The sequence below is a fragment of the Procambarus clarkii genome, chromosome 32, assembly GCF_040958095.1.
Source record: "Procambarus clarkii isolate CNS0578487 chromosome 32, FALCON_Pclarkii_2.0, whole genome shotgun sequence".
In the NCBI taxonomy this organism is placed as follows: Eukaryota; Metazoa; Arthropoda; class Malacostraca; order Decapoda; family Cambaridae; genus Procambarus; species Procambarus clarkii.
Window position 1 is genome coordinate 27,305,027 of NC_091181.1, and position 21,767 is coordinate 27,326,793.

At 39.7% G+C, this 21,767-nt stretch overlaps 1 protein-coding gene across 1 annotated transcript in view; it reads left to right on the forward strand.

The window, feature by feature from the left end:
* Hmt-1 (ABC transporter ATP-binding protein/permease Hmt-1) overlaps nt 1-21,767 on the forward strand; it is a 71,107-nt gene that overhangs the window by 20,423 nt on the left and 28,917 nt on the right. The window lies entirely within an intron of this gene.

The following is a 21,767-nucleotide window of genomic DNA, read 5'->3' on the forward strand; positions in this document are numbered from 1 at the left end:
GGTAAGTTGGTAGAAAGTTCTATCTTCCTCTAGATTTAGGAGTTTACATCATTAAGGCATGTAATATAAATTTTAATTACTGGAATAACAATGAAGGCCATATGGGGCAAGAGGATTATACAGATTATTTGTATTAAGGTTATACAGCTTGGAGTACACTGTACTTACTTGTACATTTGGTCACATGTTGATAATGTTCTCAAAACTGGAGCTTCTCATAAATTCCCTGCTTAATGTTTTCTATTAGTATTTATATATATGCTGTAAATGTTTAGCATTCACTATGAGAACCAGTGTTCCACCTTTTGTAATATTGTAAACATGGATACTTTACCATACCTAGTACTGTTGGAAGGCTTTTTAGATATTCTTGTCCATTTTTCTCCTGTAAGGCTGTTGACCTCTTCCATTTTTGTGTAAGGCATGCTATTTAAAGCTGTTAAATTACCCACGTGTTGGTTACCTTTTTACCATTTACAGATACAGTATGTGATATACAGTATAGTATAGCAATAATTTTGAAAATATAATTGGTGAAAAGCCATTAACCTTAATTGAAGTGTGAGTGCCATTGCTGAACCTTGTGAAAAATGTTGTAATAAATTGGTTGTCCTTGGTGAAATGCTGTGCACCAGACAGCATAGCTAATAATATTGCCCTCTTTGGGGTTAATACGGACTAAATTATACTGTAGTAGTACTACAGAAAAGCACATCAATATTTATTATGGCACCCACTGCTATTATATTTTTATATTAAATTACACCTAAACTGCCAAACAATTTTGTCCATTACTATGGTTAAAAGCATTTTAGAAAAATGCAAATTCTCTAAAAATATTTGCTCCTATAGAGTTGTAAAGCATAAAATTCTTAAGACAAATATGAACAAAAAATATACATTAGCTTGTGAAATGCCTCTTTCTGAGCAGTTATTCTGCTGCTTCCAGAGGTATAGTATTGCGTGTGCTACCTAGGATCGTGTTAGTCACAAGAAACACACTACATGCGTGCGACAGCTTCAGGAGCAAGTATGGTCGGGCCCTGAAATATCAAGAGTTTTAAATGCACTTGTTACAGCAGCAATGAGGCAGGCTCTAGACGTAAATTTTACTCCCCCATAGATATACTGTAACTAGATAAGCATGTTAACCTGGTACATACTATATTATGACACCATTTTAGCTCCATGGAAGAAAATGAGGTAAAAAATTTAAATTAAAAAGTTCTGCATAATGTTAGGAAGGGTGACTTGAATAAGTTATCACCTATTCTGCCTAACTAAAGCAGCTTTTGATTAGATCATATAGTATTGGACATCAACATCGTTTCTTGAAAGAGGCCTGTAAAAAAAAAAAAATATCCACAAATATGCAAATATTAGATGACAATTCTTCAAAAGGCTGAAGCATGGAAAAGCCCACCATGGAAAAAGACGCTTGGCAAAATATTTGTGGCTAAATATGTGGCATTTGTGTGGGATTTAAACATTTAAACATTTATAAAACATTTATAATAGTTTTATGCCATGTGACAATACCACATTGAAGGGGAATGAATAATTTTCTTAGATCTCCTGGTTTACTGGCATGCTAGAATTATTTCATTGCTCATATTGAATACATTGAACTATCCCATCAAAGTCTATTATTAATTCTGTGTGAGTAACTATAATCTGTGCATTGACCTCCAAGGGGGCCTTGTGGCATCAGATCCATATAATTTTGTTGCCAGAGTGACCATGACACTAGGGTAAAACAGTTGATCACTATACCTCTGGGAGTGACAATATGACTCAGTGTTTACAATTAAAATTTTGTGTACTTACAATGAAGGTAGGATTTGTACTTGCATAAATCAGTGAAGAAGGGCAATAGGCCAATTACAACAGTGTCAGCAATTTTCAATCATTGATAAAGGAAATTCACCTAATGTTATGCAAATTCTAAAACTTTAATTTTTTTGTATATTTTCTTGTGGCTGATCTGAGGTCTCCCAATGACCATCGAAACTTAGCATATGGCGCACTCACAGGCAAAGCATGCATCATGGGCTGCTCTAAAATTCAGGGATTATAGTCGGATGCTCTGACTGTTCTAGCTCAAAACCACACCAGTTATAAGAATGGTATTGGAAAAGTCAAGGCTTCAGTGGTATATACCTGTGGTGATTAAATGGAGACTACCATAGGTAATAATAGTTTGTAGTAGTTTGGGTGTTAATGTTGCATGTCCAGGATTATAAATATTCTTTTAAATGTGGAATGAGTTGAATTTGCCTCTTAGTTAAATAGTTTGTTACCCAAGAGCATTTTATTGTGTTGTATAAATGGTCATGAATATGCCCCATGGGCAGCTGGATGAAAAATGGTGTAATTTTTATACTGATCATACTTTAATTATACAAAAAAAGTTTAAAATTGCAAGCTCTTTAAATCACTGTTCCTTGAAAGAATTGTGTAAAGGCTTCTTTGTTCCATAATTTAGTGCCTTTACATACTGTGTACAAAACAAATTGATTCCATAATGTTTTACCAGAACAATGGAAAAACTGTTATGAGTACAATATTGTAACAACTTTTTGATGAATCTTTACCCTTGATAAGTATTATGTTTATTGGGAATGGCTAATTTTCAAAATCATGCTGCTATAATAGTCACTTGTGTGTTCCATTCCAGCATAGTTTATGGGTGTGCGCACGCTTGCTAAAACCATTTTTGTGATTTATCCCTTATGGGTCATGTTAGTACCAGTACAGTGTTCTCTTTAAGGCATTTATAGATCTAATTTGTGGTTTTTGCTTTTTATCATGTTTTAAATGTGTGTGCATTTCTTCTTTTTATGGGTTGCTTCTTGTATGCCTTAAGGATTTGCTTTTGTAGTAAAGTAGTTTAAGTATAACATTCATGGTCTCCCTTTTTCACTTCCTAACTCCACATTGTTTGTAACGAGTATAAAGGATATGTTAAACTTAAACAACATAAATAGAAATATTTTAGGTGTTAACTCCTGGAACTCGATGCTTTGATATTGTCAAGATTCCAAAGGAACTTAAATCAACAGACAAGGCAGGCAACTAAGAAGTGATAACAAACTGTAGACAGTCTCGCTAATGTCCCACATTAATAAAGTCTTTGAGAGGATGATTAGGAATCAGATCTAGTTATATGGAGAAAAACGAACCACACAACCAAAGTCAACGTGGATTAAGGGCAGGAAAATAAACACTCGACCACTAGCAAAATCGTGGAAGCAATAGAAAAACAAAGATGTAGATATTCTATTCAGACATTGCAAAGTAATTTCATTAATGTGACTATAGTGATAGCCCATAAAATGAGGTCAAAGGAATTACAAAGTGTGATGAATATTCATTTTCCTGATAAATATGTCCCAGAAGGTAATGAACCAAACAAAATAAAGTTCGAGCTCGGAAACATTTCTGTATCAAAGGCACTGTCATTGCACCACTAGATGATACCAAAATCAGCTTGAATCAGAGGTCCACAGCTGTTAAACACACTCCCACCAAGCAATAGAAATATTGCCAGAACAAGGGTGAAAGTCTTCAAAAACCAGTTGGATAAGTTCTTGCAAGAAGTACCGGACCAACCAGGCTGTAGTGCATACGCGGGCCTACAGGCAGCTGCAAGCGACAGCCTGTTAGACTAAGTTATCACAGGTAGAGTACATGAACTCTCAAGACCCCTCCCCCCCCTCTAGGTAAGATTCGGGCAAGATACTGAAAACTGCAAACGGATATCAGTGAAGTCTTCCAATGCACAACAGAAGACATGATATTCAACATTGATAAATTCCAGCTACTTAAATATGGAAACGATGAGGAACTTAAACTGGATAGAGGATACAAGACACAGATCTTTTCATAAAACAAAAGATTATGCCATTGGACGACCTAATATTTGCTAAGTATAGTAAGGGTTAAATTATGAGGACTTCCTTTTCATATTGCTTGCCCTTTTACATAAAAAGTTACACCAAATTTGAGTCAAGTAAATAAGGTTTTTCAGAATATTTTACTCTTTATATACAGGTATAGGAATATTCTTTAGGATTTCTTTAAACTTAAACATATTTAAAATGCTTTTTAGAAATTTACCCAACTTGATATGCATTGGAAATACTGTGCAGTACAATGGTAATTACCAGTATATTAGTCTTAACATTAAATTTTTTAGTTGTGAAAAATATAACATTCTTTAGATATGTGATAAAGGAAACTAACTGGAAGTTGTAAAGTATATCTCCAGTAGATTTATTATACTGTACTTGCATGATTATGGCTTGCCAGTGTGTAGTCAAGGATGCTTCTAATACTGGAGTTTGAATATTTTACTAATTGATTATTTTTATATACAGTAATAGAAAAATATGCTTGTGTAAAAGCTAGGTAATAAAATCCTGAACATCATTTTAGTAACACTTTTGCTTTTTGTTTCCTTGACTTGAGAAATTTAAGTTTGTCATTGTACCTATATTATTAAAATTATTAGGGGAAAGCACCAAGCCATTATGACTACATAACACTTGGGAGGGCTCAGGATAAAGATTTGGGATGGGACGGGGGGGAGGGGAATGGTACCCAACCACTTAGACGATTGAGGATTGAACACTGACCTACATGAAGCGAGACCTTCGCTCTACCGTCCAACCCTGTAGCTACAGTATAGCAATATGATTACCAAGTGGCTTGGCATCTCTCATAAGCTGTGACTTCCTAGTACTGGCTGTATTAATGAAGGTTTTTACTGGTTGTATATACTTTATAGAGAACCAAGTGAGAAATATGTTAGCTTCTTTGTTGTAATTTCTGGTCATTAGACTGGATAATGTGTTATTCCGATTTCAACCAATATTTCTTGCAAGGCTGAATCTTCATTCCCAATTTCTCCTATACAGCTACAATATTTAGTTTTTTAATGTTGGGAAATTGAGAGACAATGAAGGTGATGGTTAAGGTACAGTTTATACTTTTATGAAAATTGGCAGATGTGACTCATTAATGAGGAAGTATGGTCAGGTGTACCAACTGGACAAGAGATCTGGCTGTTTGCTAGTGCTAATTGACTGGGTTGCAATATATGTTTGGAAGAGCTTTGAACTTTTTTGTAATGTGCTATCTTGCAGTCATTTTGGGTTGTATTGCATATTCTTCAGTGTGTGTCTAGCACCTATAACCGAGCAGAGATGATCTTGAGAGATTGATGCTTTGCCAGGACATGGTAGGGAAGCTGTCCTTGGAATGTAACAAGTCCAGCAGTGTGACACATGACAATGGATTACGATGTAGATTTAAATTGTAACTTTTTTTATTTTAACATTTTGATCCCAGGAATTCAGTATACCATATAAATTGATTAGGTCTAATAACCCAGGATAGATAACTATGGGACTAAAGAACCTTATCAGAAAAAGAAAACTCTGTACAGAAGAATTAAGAATGAGAAGTTAATCTAGGAGTTGCAAAACAATCAAACTAGATAGAAATTTTAAAAAGCATATGAAAAGTTAAATGAAACAGTGAAGTACATGTAACAAGGCAGGCAGAGTTACATCTTAAAGTATTTTTCAAATATATCAAACAAAGATTAGGGAGAAAACTGCACTATTGAAAACTAAAATCAGGTCAGGTAATTGACAATGACATTTCTGCCAATCTACCAGTCACATCAGTTTCACAAGTTCATTTGGCCTACCAGGGATCAGAGGCAAAACCCATTCACATAAGGTACAGGAAGTAACGTTCCGTTATTTAATTGTGAAAGCATCCAGAAAGTCAACGTGGCTTTATAGACAATTGCTGGGTTCACAAGACTCAAAAACCACTAAACTGCCAAAGAACTCCAAACAATATAAAAAAAACGAAACAAAGCTAGCTAAAACCAAATGTTACCGAAGGCCACACCAGGCGTCCCTGCGCTTGGCCTAGCATCAGCTATCACATCAGTTCAGGAGCAGGTAAATGCTGCAATGAACTGATGAACATGGAAGGCAAGGAGAGAGAGATGTGGATCCACCATGGTCCTACCAAAAGTGTTAGTCAACACTGTTTCTGGGGAACACCGTGATGGCTCCCTGTAGCTAAATAACCACAGAGAAAAATTAAAGGGACTTGTTAGAGAGAAGGGGGCCAGATTCACGCAGCAGTTACGCAAGTACTTACGAACGTGTACATCTTTCCTCAATCTTTGACGGCTTTGGTTATATTTATTAAACGGTTTACACCCATGAAAACTCCCCAATCAACTGTTGTCATTTTTATAAACATCTGGTGCTTCGAAGCTCATTAACTGTTAAATAATTGTAAACAAAGCCGCCAAAGATTGAGAAAAGATGTACAGGTTCGTTAGTGCTTGCGTAACTGCTTCGTGAATCTGGCCCAAGGAGAGGGGCTAAGTTTAAGTAGAGCCCAACAGCCGGGAAACACGACCCAGGGTAACGCAGGGCTGAAGAGGCCCAATGACATTGACTAAATATCTGGCTACTATGACTGTTAGTCTGTTAAAACCCCCTGAGCCCGAATATCTGTGCAAAACATATTGGGGAAGACTGCTGCAAGTGCAGCATATTTGGGAACATCTTGGGCCAAGGGATAGACTGCAGGTTGGTTATCCTTGATGATGCAGGCAACCTGAGAAACTTGTAACCTTGAGCCTTGGAACAGGAGACCAAGGAAACTGGATCAATCCAAAGAGCGTCTACCGAAGCTGAGTGAAGCAAGCGGGTAGCAAAGAATTGCCACCTCCGGACACAAAAAAAAAAATGATGCACCCATCACATCACATCACAAAGTGATGCTGTCATCACATGCAGAATGCAACAAAAATAGATATACAAGTTAATTTAATGAAACAAATAAGTTACTTTAACACCAGTAATACAACTGTATACTCTTGATAATGACTTTGTTTTAAGTGTTAACACTTATTTCAACTCAATGACTCGGACACATACAACAAAGTGATACAAGCAAAGGCCACATGGTATAGTATTACCAAACATCACCACTCTTATTGAAATGCCAGATCAATTCCACTGAAAGTGTATGAGTATACACCGAAAGCAAGTGATTGAGGGTTAACTGCTGGTAAAAACTCGTCGACCTCATGACAACACCTCCACACCCAATGGAGGTGTCTGGCAAAGTCTATGATCGCTTCCCAAACTACCAGTCAGTTGCTAACTAGGCATCATCACTGTGGAGGTGCAATGTTCCGAACAACCACACACGATTGTGTTATACAAGAAAATATAACAGTTAATTATATAATAGTTTCATTAATAATTGTTCAGTTTATTGTTCACTGAACAATAAACTAGACTCTTGATTAACATAAAATTGTCAATGACTGCTTTGAAGTAGTACCTGACTTAAGGAGGGTAATTGTGTGACAAACCTATCAGATGCTCAATGGTAATTTACATACAGTATTTAAAAAATTGTCATTGGTAATGGGGTTTAAATTTTCAGTTAAGTATTTGAATAGAAGCTAATGCTATGATATAATCAAGATAAATTTAATTCATTAACAATTAAGATAAGCCACTCAACATTATCAAAGAATGGTAGAGATAAGTGGTTATTGTTTGCAGCTGGGAAACTACTGACCTAGTACAGTATTATAATCTCCACTGTGTGGTAGTATTAGTTTATGATTTGGTTTATTGTTTCCATAATAAAATTGAACTTGACTAATTAAAAAATATCCAGCCAAGTGATGGATAAACACACCTCCGTCCTTCCTTTGGGAAGGACGGAGGACGGAGTCTATTTGATAGACTTCTATTATTATTATGGTGATATTAGGGCCCATGTTTAGCTTAGTTAGTAAAATGCCAAATACATGTACCATATAATGTACTAGCCTCTATGTTATGAGAGACCCTTAAACATACCTGAAGTTTAGTTTGGAAAAAAGTACTTTAGGTGACAGTGACAATGTTTTCCTATAAAGTAATGTATTTTTTTTTTAACTGAGCCTTAGTGTGAAGCTAAATACAGTAGTTGATTAGAGTGAACAAATTGTCTAATGCAGTTTTTATAGCTACATTACAGACATCTCTTTAATTCATTTAACATTAAATGCCTGACAATTGAGCATTGGAATGGGAGAAATAGGTAAAAACAAAGGAAGATGTAAGAAAAAGCTCAAAATATTGAAGAATATTATTAACTTTAAGGCTATTCTGTGCAGTACTGATATCTATTATAGCAGCAAAAATATTTTTAATGTATGAGGAAAGATAACATTTTCACATACTGATGTTGCCCTCTTGCAAATAAAGTAGTTACCACATGCTTCAAAGGAAGACAAGAATGTATGAAGATAATTATGATTGTCTTGGCAAGTAATAAGGCAAAGGGGAAAGAACAGAAAAATAAAGTCATAAGTGGGTTAAAAGAATAAAATAAGGACTGGAAAAACATTTGGTATTGTACAGCTAACAGAGGTGGACAAAAAGAGCAGACTACCAAGTAGTGCTTTAGCTGCCATTTAGTTGCATTTCTTTCCTTGCTAGCTTGCACGTAGAAGGCATGAGAGCTGTGTGTTATCTTCCCATCATAAATCTATTATTTTATCTTCTTCCAAGCTTAGTATATAGTACCTTATTTTAAGTATCACTTGTTAACTCTTGGTTTTGCAGTAATTTATCCTTTGATGTGTTAAATTATTTCTTACTCTACAGTATTTGTGCTTTTGGTGTCATTTTTTGATGTGTGTGTGTGTGTGTGTGTGTATACAGTAATGGGTTTTAGTTATGCTATCACTTCTTATCTATGATACTCTAACTCTGATGATAAAATTTATTACTACCTAAGTGTAGTAGTTACAGGAAGAGAGCTATGCTTGTGGTGTCCCTTCTTCTCAGCACTTTTTGTCATATAATGCTTTGAAACTACTAATGGTTTTGGCCTCCACTACTTTCTCACTTGTTCCAACCGTCTACCTCTCTGTTTGCAAAAGAAAACTTTCCAATATTTTTTTAGCACCTCTTGTTCTTGGAGTTGCTGGTTTCAGGAATTCTTCTTTATCAATTTAATAGACATCTATTATTATTTTGTAAGTGGTGATCATACACCTCTTTTTCTTCCATTTTCTAGCTTTGGGATATTTAACGCCTCTAGCGTCTCCTCGTAACTTGTTTTTCAGTTCTGGAAGCCATTTTGTAACATGCCTTTGCACCTTATCCAGTTCATTGATGTGCTTCTTGAGATATGGGCACCATACATCTGCTGCATATTTCAATTTTGATCTCACTAAAGTCATGAATGGTTTCTTTAGTATTTCACCTTCCATGTAGTTAAGAGATACAGATTATATTATATATACTGCATATAAAATAAATAAATAAATAAATAAATAAATAAATAAATAAATAAATATATATATATATATATATATATATATATATATATATATATATATATATATATATATATATATATATATATATATATAATATATATATATATATCACACAGTTTATATATAGAGAGATACAGTATATAGATAGAGAGATAGAGACTTCCCACCTGGCACGAGCGGTGTGTGTACCATATGATGCTCCTATCTTATCCTCCTGTTCAGTTAACATTTGCTTTCAGCTAAGTAAGCATCTCCAGAATCTGATTTAGTTAGTTGTTGCCATAGTGCTCCATTTCTAACTTTCTTTATTGGGTCTAAAAATTGGTATTTATTTTTAAGTATATTTCTTCATTATGATATGTGTGTGTAATTACAGGATGTAGTTACCGGATGAGAGCTACGCTCGTAGTATCCTGTCTTCCCAGTACTCTTTGTCGTAAAACACTTTTAAACTACTGACGGTTTTGGCCTCCACCACCTTCTCACTTAGGTTGTTCCAACCTTCTACCACTGTTCGCAAAAGAAAACTTTCTAATATTTTTTGGCACCTTTGTTTCCTCAGCTTGAATCTATGACCTCTTGTTTTTGAGGTTGCCGATTTCAGGAATTCCTCTGTCAGTTGGTGAATTCTTATTATTATTTTGTAAGTGGTGATCTTATCGCCTCTTTTTTTTTTCTTCGATCTTCTAGTTTTGGCATATTTAATGCCTCTAGCCTCTTCATAATTCTTGTTTTTCTGTTCTGCAAGTCATTTTGTAGCATGCCTTTGGACCTTTTCCAGTTTATTGATGTTTTTCTTGAGATATGTTGTATTCCATACAATGTGAGTAGTAGTATTCCTTGTATACATGCATGCATGCATACATGCACACATACAATGATACATACATACTTACATTACATACATACATACATACATACATACATACATACATACATACATACATACATACATACATACATATATACATACATTGCATAACTATATAATTGGTTGAAAAAAAAGAAATAGCAGAATTCAGAGATAAAGCTGTCAGTGGTGTTCAAGTTATGATATTATATGTGTGCATTAAAAATTGTGTAAATAGCTCCATAAGATTGTTACTTGCTTAGCTAAATGAGCTGTGGGGTTCAGTTCCCGAGTCCATTATGTGCCTTGTAACCCTTTCCACCACTGCCCATTGGATAGGGTTGGGGTGCATAATAAATGACTTACTAACCAACCTTCACTCCTATCTTTGTTCTGAAGCCTGGCTAACTCTGCTTTCTATCACTAGCAGGGGCACACATGAATCTGTCTGCATGACCAAGCGTCCAGACTTGCTCCTTCCACAGCCCGTCCTCTTAAGGTTTCCTAATGTCAATAAAATTTATAAATTAAAGTGTCCTCTCCTAACCTATCAGAGGCTCTGAAACAGAAAATGGGAGAGTATTTCACTTTTGCGAGCCGCTTCCATTTTTAAGTATGACAATTTTTCCCCTTATGTAACGTATAAGATCAAAATGCAACATTCTTTGTAAGAGGACAGGTTGTCTTCCAAGCCATTCTTCTCTGCATGCCTTACATATGCTGCCTAATTTAAATTTTGCAGCTTACGATTGTAGTTGCCCCAAATTTTCACTGCTTCTATTTTTATTTTATGCTTTTCATCTGCTCTTTCTAAATCTATATTATTCAGTGGTACTTATGTTGTTTGCTACCCTGTCCTTCACCTTTTAATCTCTAGGTTTTCTCCAATGTGTCTCTCTCTCGACATTACTTTAACTAAGCGTTTGCGACTAGTGAAGGCAACACTGAACTTGTATAGATGCATGTATTGCATGCATTATTATTAACATGTTTTCCTCTTGCATGGAGTGGGGGAGGCATGTGAACGATATTTCCGGCTACTTTATTGAAAAGTAGAATTTTGTAAATTTCAGTCGTCCATTCATTATACAGTATCATTCATGTGATACACCGCATGACAGGTAAACAAGCACCATCTCACTCCAATAGTCACCATTGTAGCAACTTGCCAATTCATAAGACCAAGTGTCAAAAATATCTTTTGATATACTGTACAGTATTTAACTAACTGTGTTACTAAAGTTATCTATATCTATATTATATCTATAAAGTTATCAGTTATCTATAATGTAAAAGGGGAAAACACTCATGCTCTGATCTTCTTAAATTTTACCAAATAATGACAAAATGCTTTTGATTGGTGAATATAATAGGTCAAAATTTCCTATGTAATCTTGATTTCCTGAAGCTTAGTTTTTTGTTAGAATAGGTGTCAATAATATTGGAATTATGTAATTTTTCCTGTGCTGATGGAATTTCATTAGCCTATAGATGTGTGTGTTATGCTAGGTAAATTTGGTCAAATTACTTTTAGATTACCTATACTTAAGGCAATCTCAAGATACACATCATCTGCAAAAAAATTGTATTCCTACTATTAATGCATGTTATAGTTCCTTCTCTTTCTTTCAGTGAAAAACATAACATGAATTGTGTATCAAATTAAGAATAACTATGAAGTTGCTATAAAGGAAACTGAAATTACATTGAATGATAAAGTTTGTGACTGGATCATAATCTATTGTGGCAAGAATGAGGGGAGGTGGTGGAGGGCGTGGAATGGGCAGGAGCTATGATCCACGCACGTATGGCATGGTATGTCTATGTCAAGTCACAGCCATCTTCATTAAAGTTTCTAATTATTATTCATAATAATTTTTTTTTTTAGCAAAACTTTGCACTTTATACTTTTGAACCCAGTTAAATATTAATTTATTTTTGGATAAGTAATTCGGATTCAGAACACTCGTGTTAATCATCAATGAATTGTTCAATTAATCTTAGATCTTTGTTTACTTCTCCTTGCCACTTTGAAGAGTGAATACTGAACCTTAAATACCATTGTTAATGTCTTCTACATACATGCTTTCTCCACCCTATTTGATTTACTGTACTTTATTCCTCTCAATCCTCCTTATCTTTGAAATTATCATCTTTATTACACCACTTTCCACTTTTAAGAGGTGGACTTCTAGGCCAGATAAGATAGTGAGAGAGCAGTATGTGAAAAGAATGTTAAAAATAATAAAAACGACACCAATCCATTCATTCATCATATCTTTAACATTCAACAGCATCATGGATTACAGTGTACCACTGCCCCCCTGGAAATCATCCACAGTAGCACTTCGCTACTTCATGTGATTAGGTTTAAAGTGTTTTCTGGGGGGGAGCCCCTACGGCTCCTCGGAGCTATCCATGGCTGATATGGATACCCTAACTATTTTCCATCAGTTGATATGGGTGGAGTTCTAGGCCTACCGGGGACCACGAGCCAGAACCTGATCCCCTCACAGAGGCACAAGGAGCAATGGCCCATAGAAATGCACGTGTGATTTGGAGCATTCTATATCTGCCATCAACCGGGACAAGCACCCAGAAAGGTAAGGGCCACAAAACAAACCCCTATTCTGGTTATCAATGAAAATGGTCATTCAAGTGGACAGAACTCCCTAAAAGAAAAACGAGCAAACAAGCATGAGGTCACACGAGCCCCGCCGCATGTCTGCGCAGCTCCCCCCCTCCCCGGGAGGGGGGAAGGGAGAGCCCCCAGACCATCGCTCCGGCGATCCTCACCCCAGTTCCTCGGCTGATGGGATCGTGCATGGTCGTATGGCTCCAGATGTAGTCTTCTCTCAGTGCTGCTCTTACGGTGGTCGTGCGAGCTGGGAGTAATTTTTTCAAGTACTTGGGCTGCATGAGCTTAGGGTCACCTTCCCTGAGTGCCCTGCCCTTGGGGCTTAGGGTTCCCTTCCACAAGTCTTCTTGGGTCTACCTCTGTTGGCCTTTCGCTGCTTGGCGTTTGGCCGCCCCAAGTGTGTGGGGGTTTCCGCCCTAGTTTGCCTTGGGGTAAGTGGTAGTTATTGCACTGATGGGGCACGGGGTACTGCGTAGCTAGTTTTTCACCTTTGACAGCGGCCGGCTCTGTTCTCTTCGGGTACATGGTCCTCTTGCGAGGTTTTTCTTTTCTCTTTGTTTTGCCTGGTTGGGGGTCTGCCTTGTGTGGTGGCACCCCTTGCTTCGCCCTCGTGAATGGCCATGTCCGGTGAGTTCACCTTTTAGTAGTTTGTTTGGTAGTTTGGGGCGCCGGTTAGCAGTACCCTGCCTGGGATAACCCTTAGCAGACCCAGTCTAGGGGCCCTGGAAAACCCTGCGGGGGGCACTCAGGTCTGTTGGAGGAGACCCCTGCATCCCCTCTCACTTTGTGTGAGTTTGAAGGTTGCTCTGTCCCCTTGTCTCAGGGGTGACGCTCCTTATTTTTGCCCCCGTCATGTTGCCTGTTGGGTCGGTGACACATTCGACCCTGAGTCCTGCGAGCTTTGTTGCTTGTTTGTGGCTCCGATCACCTAATCTGTTGATGACATTCTTTGGGTGCAGGCGGCTCGCGCATTGCCAGGTAGGAGGTTACAAAGCGTGAGTTTGATTGCTTCCTCGGATGCTCTGAGGCTGCCACATTTTGCTTCTCAGGACCCGGACTTGGGGGGGTGTTGGTAGCGTTGGCCTTGGTTCAGTCCGCGTCCCCTTGTTCTTTCCCTGCTGTGGTTCATTCGGTCTCCCCCCTCCCTGCTTCTGGCTCCTTGGGGTCTGAGGGCTTCAGGGGTGGGGCAGGGTTTCGAGGTTTGAGAGACTGGCAGTTTCAAGGGTTTCCCCTTCTGGGGTTGCGTCGAAGGCGTTCGAGTATGTTCCTCCAGCCATAGCTCCGGGGTCTGACCAGTGGGCCCGCTCCTTCCTGCTATTTCAGCCGCCTCGGCTTTTTCTTGTGAGGCCAGGGCTTTGGAGAATGACTCGCCCCCGGAGCCTGACGTGGTGGTTCCTGGGGTTGGGGAGGTGCTGACTTGAGGGCTTTGGCCCCCGTTGGACCCCGCCTGGGTTTTCCGATCTTCTGAGCGGGGCTTACTGTTATAAGGAGTGGGGTTTCCCTTTCCCCCCTCTGCATACGAGTTGCCTTTGGGTGTCAGCCTCTCCCCGGGTTCGGTTCCATGTACCTTCCGGTCCGTCGGCTCCGTCCTTCTGTGGGGCATTTTCTTCACTTTCCCCACCTTTCACCTCTGGGACCTGTGTTCTACATCATGCCACAATCATTTTCTGCTGTCTCGGGTCCTGCATGTCCATTGGTCACGGATGCTCTTGGGTGCATCTGTGCCTCCATGATTTTGTGCTTGTTGGTCTTGGTTCTCGAAGGTTTGAGTGGGTATTTGATGCTTCTGCATTATTGGAATGTCGTCATCTTCCGGTGGTACTTACCTCCAGTTCTTTCTAGAATTAGTTGGTACTCTTGTCCTTTTTCTCCTATTTCGATCCTGTTTCCGGTTTTAATAGTCGCCTCTTTCCTTCCTTTGTCTTGACATTCCTTATTATGGTTCCATTTTCCTTGTTGGCATACTCTCAGGGGGTCGAGTGGTGCAGTTCGGACCTCATGTGTCCTGCGCATGCGCCGTGGGTGATTGTTTTATTTTGGTCGGTGTAGACAAGTGTCGGTGTTCAGCACACTTTCTCCCGGGTTATACACTGCTCTCGCTCATCTTATCTCTCCAGTCATCGCCCCCCAGGTTATTGGGGTCGTTCTGGGTTATATATGGGAGATACTTCTAGTTGTTTCTCTGCTATGGGTAGGGGAAGGGGGGTGGCTAGGTGTGGTGCTTCCTCTGCCTCTCCTCCTCTTCACTGCACCTGACCTACACAAGCATCTCTGGACATGCACTACCAGCAATGCTCCCAGACTACTACACGGCTTCGCTGTGTCGTGACCCGATAGTGCCTCTGCTCCACAAGGTAGATTATATGGTCTAGTGCCTTTGTCAGCTGGGAGACGGGACACTTATTCCTTGCCCATCGTTCAGTGCCTGGCTGCACCCTTTTATGTAACGAACTATGTTGAAGTCTGACCTACGTAGCAGTTGGGTCGGTCCATGTGCTGCGTTTCTGCGGTGGTCGCCCGAGTTTACATCGGTGAGCGTTGCTTTTTATGTTCAACATTTCCCCATTGAATTGATGTCCCCATGGCGCAGTGGTACGACACTGCCCTAGCCTAACTTTACCTAACCTGACAGTTCCAAATTTTAGCTTTTTGGTTTCATGAATTATCAAGATGGTTTTCCATGAAACCATGGAAAACGTTCTTGGGGCGTTCCCCGGTTTTGTCTTGGGCGACCATTGTGAGGGTGGGGTGTGGGTTGCACCAGTTGATGTTCTGGTCGGATTTTGACATGGGATTTGACCATATGTATGTTACATATACACATACTGTACCTATGCTTTATGTGTACGGCGTGTATATACACCTTCTGTACCCCTCCCTTTCCTCCTATGGGTTGGAAGCCGTGTTTCCTGTTCTTGGTGTCTGGATTTTGGTGCTCATGTGGGGTTTTCTTCTCTCCTGAGCACTTGAGTTTGGGTGAGTATCTTGTTTTTCGCTCGCTCCTAGTCTGTGTATATGGTTCATGTACCTTCTGTTGCTGTTTGAGCTTTTGCTCTTGTCCCTGGCTTCCGGTGCTTGGACTGTCTTTCGGGTCCTTTCATTGCATTTTTACGTCTTCCTACCTCTCCTACACCTTGTTGGGTATCTTGGTAGGTGCGTCTTGGCTGTTCTCATGCTCGTGCTCGGTTGGGATCTGTTCTTGTTCAGTTTCCTGTTGTAGCATAGGTCCGGTGTTCCAGTATAGCTCTGAGTTTTTCCTCTTCTCCTTGTCTGACACTACCTGCTTCTGTGTTGTGATTTCTGCTGGTGTATATAGGTTCCGGTCACCCACTCCTGCCCCTACAGTTCCTTTTCTTTGGGGCAGGGGGCGCTTGGCTTCTGGTCCTGGCTGCGGCTTTTCTTTGTATTCTTTTCTGGACAGTACGTTTTCGTTTTATTGAAGTAGTGTGCTTTAGTTCTTCCCTGCTGGAGCTGGTGGTGCCGCTCTTGTGGGTTGCGGTGTCACTGTTTTTCGTTTCGCATCTCTGGTTTCGACTCGTGGTGCTCAGTTCCTTGTCGGCCTCTGCCTGGGCCTTGGTTCTTAGGTTTTTCATTGCCTTTTTGCCCTTGCTGTTTGCAAAGTTTGCGGTTGGCAGTTTCTGCAAGCAGCGGCTTGTTGTCTGTTATCGGGCTTATTGTTCTTTCAGGGGTCCTGAGGGGGGGGGGGTGCCTCCTGGACGGGGTGTGTCTGCTTTGCCGGGTTGGTTCTTTTCCGGCTCGCTGGGTTTGGGTTCCTGGTTCCCTGGCGGGCTTTCTTTTTAGTTCTTTGATTGCCTTGGTTCCGGCGCAGCTTGCTCGGTTTCCGCACCCAGGGGTTTTCCCGTGGCTCCGCCTCTTTTACTTGGTCTGTCTGGTCTGTGGCGGGGCTGGTTCGGTCTTCCTCGAGTCTTCTAGTCTGGTACTTTTGACTAGAGTCTCTCACCATATGTTGTTAATCATGTGGCTTTTTTTATGTGTCCCACCTGCATGCTTCGTCTCGGTGGCGGTATGTGGTTTTCTGGGGATCCTAATTTTTCTTTGTCTCTTCGTAGGTGTACTGCGCTCTTTGCTGTCGTGGTCTTGTCCTTCTCTCGTGGTGGTTCAGGGCCACCATGAGAGGTGGTGGTGGCCCAGGTACTGTCGCCCCATCTCGTGCGGCGCTGGCGGAGCCCCTTCTAATTGCTCCGGTTTTGTTGTACCTTCTGCTCCACTCACGGATTGTCTCGGGCATTATTCACCTCCGGCCTGCTCATGCTTCACCTGAGCCGTTCTGCTCTGGGGCAGGGTGCTCTTTTCTCTATTCCCTTTGGTTTGTTGTGGCCCCTTCGGTTCTGGAGGAGTCCCTGGGGTTGTTGCTGCTTGGTTGGTTGGCCGGGGTGCTTCTTCTTGTGTCTGGTTGCGGCTCTCAGCTGTTCTTTGCACATCATGGACTCTGTGGCCGGGCTGCGCTTTGGGTTGATCCGGTTTCCCCTTCCCTGTTCTCGGGTTCGGGTCTCTCCGGTTGTCCGCCAGGTCCGTCTGTCTAGCTGGCATGCGGTCTCTCCCTATGCCATTGACATTCGTAGGTTTGCTGCGCTTGCTGCCGTCTTTGGTGGCATGTCTTGGGCTGACATTCGGGCACAGGGTTCTTTTGGCAGTTGCACTGGGTCCTGGCTGCGCACTCCCTAATGTTCGTTCCTGGGCCTAGTCGGGAATGTCGCCTTGAGTCGACTGTTGCTGCCTGCTGTCTCGACTTCGTGTTATGGTGTGAGCACCGACCGCCTCCCAGATGCGTCCCTCTGTTTTCGTCTTTGGTGAAGTAGCTTCGGGAAACCGTAGGGGCTCCTCCCAGAAAACCAGCGTTGAATGTAATGAAACGGCATTTGCTGGGTGCCATTTGCTGGGAGCTCCTGGAGGCTTCCCGGTAACTCTCCCTCCCTTTGGTCAGCGTTTTTTTTCAGTTTTTTTTATATCCAGCCTCAGAACTGGGATGAGGATCGCCAGTGCGAGGGTTTGGGATTCCCCCTTCCCACGCCCGGGGAGGGGGGGAGCTGCAAAGACATGCGGTGCAGCTTGTGTGATGTCATGCTTGTTTGCTCTTTTTCTTTTGGGGAGTTCTATCCACTCATATGACGATTTTTGTTGTTAACCAGAATAGGGGTTTGTTTTGTGCCGCTTACCTTTCTGGGTGCTTGTCCTGGTCGATGACCATCATCTTGAGGTTAGCTTGAGGTGATTTCGGGGCTTAGTGTCCCCGTGGCCCGATCCTTGATCAGGCCTCCTATTTGTTACACACACACCCCAGGAAGCAGCCCGTAGCAGCTGTTTAACTCCCAGGTCCCTATTTTTCTGCTAGGTAACAGGCATCAGGGTGAAACTGCCCTTTTGTTTCTGCCTCCACCGGGGATCGAACCCGGAACCTTAGGACTACGAATCCAAAGCGCTGTCCACTCAGCTGTCAGTGGACTATGGCAGATATAGAATGCTCCAAATCACATGTGAATTTCTATGGGCCATTGCTCCTCGTAATGGGGGGGGGGGCAGGTTCTGGCTCGCGGTCCCCAGTAGGCCTAGAACGCCACCCACATCGACTGATACAAAATAGTTAGGGTATCCATATCAGCCATGGATAGCTCCGGGGAGCCTCCGGGATTCACCCAAAAAATGGTGTTTCATTACATTCGACGCTGATTTTTTATGAGTTATGTACATAATATTCACTTCCTTATAATAAACTGCTTCCACCTAGTTTTATTCCTTACCTCTTGTTATGTTTACATTGTCTCCACTTTGTCATTCATCATTTCATTCAATTTTGTCTTTTTCTCAAGCCCTTAAATTTCTTTGAGTACACACCATCACCCTATTATCCATGTATTCACCTTGACTTAATTATCTCAATATTGTACTATCATGTGAATATAATGGTTTACCACCTTTTACCAGTTCATTTTTCTATGAGGTTACTTTTAGTTTTCCCACATAACCGCTTACACTCCTTGGTTGGATGATTTACCTGGAGAGGGTTTCAGGAACCATATTTATTTGTATATACTGTGCTACATCTTTCAGCATTTTGTTCAATCACTGTTCTTTTTCTGTTTGATATTTTATTTATCATTTTACCTTCAAGTTGAATCCATTTATTTAATTTAATAATTGTCTTTACAACTTGCAATTAAAATTTTGTATTGTTACTAATGATCATTATTCATGCTTATAGTAGTGTTTGTTACATTGTTCATTTCACTATACAGTACCATACATTTATTATTTTTCTAAGCTAGAACGTGTGCTGTTAGTTGATGACCTGGTTCTTCAATGGATAGGGTCAGACTTGACCAGACACTATGTTATCAACATTTTCTTCCTGCATTTGGCAGGGAACTTTTCTAACATCTGTACCAAGTAACAGTGGAGGGAGATAAACATTGCAGATTATCTATCCAACACCCTAAATGCCAACAGAATCACAGGGAACAGATAACCTCATATTTAGTCTGGCTCCTTTCCTTGATGCTTGCCTGGGCTATCCTTGAAATTGTTTCATTGTTGCAAGACTCCTGTGATCAATATTACCTTCAGTACTTCCTATTGGCCCTATGAAGCCCTCATTCATATTTGTACCTCACCTTAACCACTGTTCTCCATTGAAAGCCCTGCTCACTTTTCTTTGCAGTTATTTGCTACATGAATTGCGCACTTCCTATCTGCTTCTTTGAGCATGCCAGCAGTGTTTCCCCTCATATGGATCCTACCTTTCCCTCATGGAAACTCACATTTTAAATTTTGTTAATCTTTAAAGTTGTATGGTGAAGTTTTATACCTCCCTCTATTGTCCCAAAATGTCTTTTCCTTAATAATTTTTACTGCTATTCCTGCATTACTGTTATCTTTACATATGGGTCAAAGTCTGCTGATAGTTTTGGCTTCTCAATTACTTTTTCTTATACAGTATACTGTATTTATGTGCCCCATTTCCCCAGATATAAATATTTTTACTGCTATGCTTATGTGATTTTGTAAGCTCTGAGTCATATTTTTCATGTGCCAATGATCATTAATTCTTGTAGTTTGACACTTGCAGTTCTGTCACTGCCTAGGTATATTATAACTCTTCTCATCATGTAGTAATCAATGTCTAATATTGGTTGGGCCTCATTGAGCAGACTTAACACAGAAGAATTTTATCGGGTTCCCAGCTATATTGGTGTTGCCTCTAATAATCCCACAGGCACTGCTATTGAAGAGGTTGATTATGTCTGTCCCATTTTAAGGGGCTGGGAGAACAATTTATCGACCTTCCTCAAATTTTTTGTGCCTAATGTACATGGTAAATGCTCCAACTTTTAATAATGGTTCAATATCATAACATGAACAGGAAACAAAAAAATTGAAAATTTTACATTTTCAAATTAAGTTGATGAATTTAATATTTCACCAATTTTTATTTTATTCATTATGGGTGCAGAAGGGCATATAATGTTCATTTTCTATTGCAGTACAGTACTTAAAATTAATTTGAGAGTATAGTTACTGTAATAAAATGTAGTCAATGTGGCCTTCAAAATATGTGCAAACTTTAGACATAAAAATGTATAACTCCCAAAGTTATGGGTTTATGAATAAACACCCCCAATAGAAACCTTAGAACTAAGGACTTTGCACATAATATGTAAAAATAGTGAGAATTCCTCAGAAACTGAATTTAACAGCTTTTCATAAAGTTGAAAATCCTGTTCATGGAGAAAAATGAAGGCAAAGTTCTCGACAATAAATATAGTAGTTCAAATTTATGTCATATCTTGTAAGCTTGATGTAGATGTAAATTTGATATTCCCAAAATGTAGAAGCTATAACAAAATCCGATTATAAACAAAGGAGAAAAAACAACAAAATGTAAAAAAAAAAAATGCACCCTCCCCCACCCTCTCCTAAAAAACAAACAATTTGGATATTGGTGAAACTAACAGATATTGGCATTGGCCAAAGTATTTATATGATATGCTGTATATGATATACTGTACTGTATAACAAAATACAGCATAATAACATATTCATTATTATTTGTGTTATTATGTATTACTCAGTAATGCTAGAAAGGCACCAGCTGGGTATATACTTTGTGGACTCGTCTTACTATCACTATTCTTCTTTGTGTGTCGGACAGGTGCTTGCATCTCTTTATCACTGCATTATCCCTCAGTTCCAGTTAATAGGAGCTGTTCTTATAATCATTTTTTTTTAATATTCACATAAAATCCATTTCTTAACTATTGGGATTAAATTTTCATGACGCAGTTGCCAAATAATTGGAGATTTGTATAACATTTTCAAGGAATTTTCATTAAATTTGAATATTTTTTGAACTCACGGCCCCTTAAGGAAGCAAATTTCTTAGTCAGATTTCAACTCTGGCATTCATAATGCACAATATGCAACCATTGGAGAGATATATATATTACAAATAGAGAATTACCGTCAGCATTTATCAGATTTGACAATATCCTGTGGCCTTACTCCTGCTACTATAATGGGAAGTGGGTTACATCTCTGGCTAGATTACATATTGGCCATGTGGGATTAACTTATTTAACTGAATTTACCTAATGGCCACTAAAACCCCAGTGGCCTCGATGAGAACAGAAAGCGGTGGCTTGTCAAAGGTCCCCAATTTCTCCTAATGATTTTTTCAAGCTGAATTGTAAAGTTCAGAGTTTTGGCATTTACAGTTTTGGCAGATCAGTGGTTCCATTGGTTTATAACCTTATGGGTGGAAAAGCATTGCCTGTTGTCAGTACTACATTGTGGCTTAATGAGCTTGAAACTGTTCCTCCTTGTTTGTGTTACATCTGACTGTGTGAAGAAGTTGTCTAGAGCAATAGCCACCAAAT